At 46.2% G+C, this 4,760-nt stretch overlaps 1 non-coding gene across 1 annotated transcript; it reads right to left on the bottom strand.

Moving 5' to 3' along the window:
• Nucleotides 1-2,830: 2,830 nt before the first annotated feature.
• On the bottom strand, nucleotides 2,831-2,902 carry TRNAH-GUG (transfer RNA histidin (anticodon GUG)). The gene has a single exon. It is a non-coding gene; the product is annotated as a tRNA-His (tRNA).
• Nucleotides 2,903-4,760: the final 1,858 nt, after the last annotated feature.

Below are 4,760 nucleotides of genomic sequence, written 5' to 3'. Positions count from 1 at the left end.
TAGCCTTCTTTGCCTCAGGAAAGCTATCAATGATGCTGTACTTGGATCTATGCAAATATCAGTTAAAGCCAGCATATGTCCTGAAGAAATGATAGTCCAAGCAGGCAAAGTACCGAAGGAGAAAGTAAGCAGTGAAAAAACAGGAGACATAAAAGTAGCTGCAAAACCAAGCAGAGAGAGAGGTGTGTTCTCACTTTGCTTTAAGACAGGAGAAAGGAAATGTTGTTTGTATGGCTGAGGGAAGACCCAGGAGAGACACTGGAGATGTCTAGGAGGGTATGGGAAAGTGATGAAGCAATAGGAAGAAGGAGGATAGGGAAAAACAGATGAGATAGGGAGAATTTGAATACCAGTGGCTGAATGGAAAAACAAAACAAAACAAGGTGAATGTTGATCTTCCTGTTGTTATTTTTCTCCAGGAGAAGTCAGCTGCTCTGAGAAAGAAGCAAAGAGAGGAAAGTCCTAGGATGAAGGCAACTGTCCAGAAAGTGGTAATGAAAATGGGGACTGCAGCAACCTGGAGGCTCATAGAGGAAGACCCTGTGGGGTGAGGAAGAAATGCCTCAGAGGAGTCATCCTGGCCACCACCAGCAGAAATACTGCCTCAAGTTGAAACCTAAGACACAGGAAGATGCTACAGATATGAGGTCTATCCGATAACTGTGTCTCAATGGCAATCACTTCCCCAAGCTCCTTCCTTGCAAATCTGTGCTGGAAAGATCTTTTGTAAAACTTCTTTTTCTTCCTGGGCTATCAAATCTGGATCAGATCAGCAGGCATTAACATGGAGTGGCCTGCAGCTTACTCACCTGCACATCACGGTTCATTGGCTTGTGTGCTTCAGGAAGAAATCCCTTTGGCACTTTGTTGCAGTGCATGGTTTGTACAGCTGTGGGATGATTCAGCTTGCATTCAGCTGCAGTTGATCACAGAGCGGTTGCAGGCTGACACCAAACATTGCAGCCTGTTGGTTAGCTGCTCCAGGCAAAACAGTTCCACCAGCTGTGGGGGAGCACAACCTGCAGGTGTCAAAGAGGGGATTCTGAGTAAGGGCTCTTGTGCTGAGCAAAGCTGGAAGAGTTCCTGAAGATTTCAGTGTCTGGGGGAACTGGAATGGAAATCTCCAGCTTTCAGAGAAGGATGGAGGGAAAGGAGAATCACAAAGTTACACTGCATGGAAGCAGTGAGATATTTCAGCAGCAAACAGCACTCACAGACAAGAAAGGATCCCTCTGTGAGAACATGCTGAGCAATAGCTATTCTGGGTTCTGCTGTGAGAAAAAAATATTCAGTGAAGAAATGAGGAAGGACGTTTGAGAAGACAGCATGCATTCTCTAGGCATAGTGCTATGCACACAGGTGGTACAAAATGCATGACAAGATGGTGGGTGAAGCCATGGTGCTAAGAGATGGAGATTGTTGATGCTGGGAGCAGGGGCTGGCAAGGAGAGGGGAAGGGAGTTATCCAGTCCTGTCCTCTCTTCCCAAGCACTAGCAGCCCAGGAAGTGATTTGCTCTTTAAACTAAGTTTCTGATTTAGAGCTGACCTTTATATATATGAGGAGAGGATGCTGCTGTTGTCACTAACAAGAGCTATTTCTTTACTTTTCAGAATGGGCTGCTTCGGAAGTCTCATCCGTGGAGTCTGATCACGAGGAGCAACTCAGAAAGCCTCTGCAAACCCACTGATTTGGGGGAGGTTGGAGATGAGAACAGCCATCAGCCATCAGACGAGGCTGTGACAGCCAAGTTTTGGGCTTTGTTTTCCCTCTCCAAGAAGCACAGTAACTTTCCAAGTGCTTTCCCAAGGCATGTGGAAACCCCCCACACACACCATGCACATCAGCATGGTTAGATCCACCCTGAGGTCAGAGTGCACCCTGAAGTTCAGGGCCATCCCACCAACCTCTGGGCTATCAGGAGACATCCATGTGTCCCTGTTCCCTGCACAGCTCTCTTGTGCACTGCAGACATTCCATGCCTGGTGTTGCAATCAGCAATTACCAAAACAGATCCTGCAAAGTCGCCAGGGAGGTTGTTCATCTGCATGCATTAACTGAAGGGCAATCCAGTCTGCTTGGGAGTCAGACTTTCCCCAGCAAAGCTGTGTAAATATAACTCCAAAGCATTCATAGACGTGCTGGGAAGTTTCCTCTGAGCCAAACAATATTTTTAATTCGTTGATAGCATTTTAATTTTCTCATGATGAAGAACCTCTAAAGGCAACTGCATTGGAGAGGGAGAAAGGGTCAAGAGGCAATTAAGAAAGGAAGATCTTGCTTTTCACTGCTAGGAAAAACAGTTAATTAGATGAAACAAGCTAAAAAGAGAGAGAGAAGAGCTGAACTGTAATTTGGAAAATTTAAAAAGCTTTCTATCAAATAAATTGATTAGCACACTAATCATAATCAGGACTCTTGGATTAACAGTTAATTTGGGGAATCAATTAATAGCAGCATTTTTCAAATCATGGCTGCCTCTGGAGCGCAGGGAATTCATTGCGGTGTGTTTTTAGAGATAACAGATGCTGGATTAGAGCTGCGCAGTGATTCTCTGACAGTGTAACAACTCTGTTGCACCCCACTTCCAAGACTGTACTTGGAGATATTTGTGTGTGTTGGCTGAGCTGTTGTAAGTCCTTTCTCAAATCGTTTACTTTGGAGCGCAAACTTTTCTCACAACTTTTTTGCTCCCTCTGCTCGGTTTGAGGGCTCCTGTAATAATCTCCTCCCTTCAGCAGCTGCGAAACAACACATGCCAGAGTGTGACAGAGTTAAATCAGAAGGGACCCGCCACCCAAAATTCAAGCCACGTTTAGGGGGAGTGTTCCTGCCGTGACTCGGATTCGAACCGAGGTTGCTGCGGCCACAACGCAGAGTACTGACCACTATACGATCACGGCTGTGCTGTGCTTGGTGCCACTGCTGAGCACGGTTATATACACCAGGATTTGAAACTGCTGCTGTCCTGGCATTACCTTGTCGGAGTGCCCAGCTGCATGTCTTGTGTTCTGTTCCTCCTGGGAGCTGAGATTCAGCAGCAGGCACAGATGGATCCAAGTTAAATCCCACTTTGCAACCTTTGCTCGAGTTTCCCAGCACAGCAGCTTTCATAACTTTCGTTCTAATACTTGAAGGGAGCATTTAAGCAGGAGGGGGGAAGGCTGATTATGAGGGTGTATAGTAATAGGACAAGGGGGAATGGTTTTAAAGTGAGACATGGGAAGTTTAGGTTGGATATTAGGAAGTTTTTCAGCCAGAGGGTGGTGATGCACTGGAACAGGTTGCCCAACGAGGCTGTGGATGCCCCATCCCTGCAGGCATTCAAGGCCAGGCTGGATGTGGCTCTGGGCAGCCTGGGCTGCTGGCTGGCGACCTGCACACAGCAGGGGGTTGGAGCTGGATGAGCACTGTGCTCCTTTGCAACCCAGGCCAATTCTAGGATTCCATAAGTCTTCAATCCCGAATGAGAAAAGCTGTTTGGAAGGCAGTTTCTCAAAATACGGTCTCACAGCTCTCATTTTAGAGATGTCTAGTTCAAATCTCTCCCTCCATCCGTGGTACAGAAGGAATTTTGCTGTGCAAGCTGTTCAGATTCACGTGCTTTTCTTTCTAGTGATGAACAACCCCACTGGAGGGTCTCTTCCAGACTTAGGACCAAAAATATTACAGAAACTCACTGCAAAATGTTTGTTAATGTAAAGATGATGGCTTCTCTAGTATCTGTGTAATTATGCTTTAAAAATGCTCATTAAAATTGATTTTTCTGTCCAATTTTATAAACAGTGAAAATATATGAAATCCTTGTCTCCTTTGAGTAGCCCATTCCTCTCTCCCCATCACACAATGTCCATACTAACATTATCTGTAATAAAATCAGCACAATTAAATGAGAAATAGTAAGAAACTATTGCTTACAATACTCAAAATAAGAGAATAGAAGGAGTCATATACAGCATGTTCAGGAAAGGTAAGACATTTATACAAATACGCTTACTTTGAAAATTGTAGCTTATGAATGATGAAATTATTGGTAATGGGAGAGATATAATCTGAGTGCTAAGGTATGTTCAGGTCTCTAATTCCACTGACATGAGAAGAAGGGTGTGTGATAAGGAAGAGGCAGAGGCATGAAGAATGAAACCTTCCTGGAGAAAAGAAGGCTGCGGGGTGACCTCAGTGCAGCCTGCAGTACCTAAAGGGAGCCTGCAGACAGGAGGGGAGTCAGCTCTTGGAAAGGGGAGATGGCAGCAGGACAAGGGGAAATGGTTTGGAGTTGAGGGAGGGCAGATGGAGGTTGGATGTCAGGGGGAAGTTGTGTGCTGTGAGAGTGGTGAGGTGCTGGAACAGCTGCCCAGAGAGGCTGTGATGCCCCGTCCATCCCTGGAGGTGTTCAAGGCCAGGTTGGATGGGGCCCTGGGCAGCCTGGGCTGCTGTGAAATGTGGAGGTTGGTGGCCCTGCATGGCACAGGGGGGTTGGAGCTTCGTGATCCTTGAGGTCCCTTCCAACCCAGGCCATTCTGTGATTCTAGGATTATATGAAAGTTGCATGCAAACGTGCAGCTGGGTACAGATGGTAGGGCCACTCATAACCATTAGAAGTCCAACTTTTGAGAAGGACTGTCTAAATTTAGTGGTCTTTCTCAGGATGGACAGAAATATTCACAAGGGCTCCAAAAGTAATGCTTCCTGTCATGGTATGTTGGCCCAAAGCTAGATGTGGATGTTGGTGGGATGCAGGGGAGATTAAACCTTCCCACC

This window comes from Lagopus muta, chromosome 6, assembly GCF_023343835.1.
Source record: "Lagopus muta isolate bLagMut1 chromosome 6, bLagMut1 primary, whole genome shotgun sequence".
Taxonomy (NCBI): domain Eukaryota; kingdom Metazoa; phylum Chordata; class Aves; order Galliformes; family Phasianidae; genus Lagopus; species Lagopus muta.
The sequence above is the reverse complement of the archived record's forward strand: the minus strand, read 5'-3'. Positions and strand labels throughout refer to the sequence as shown.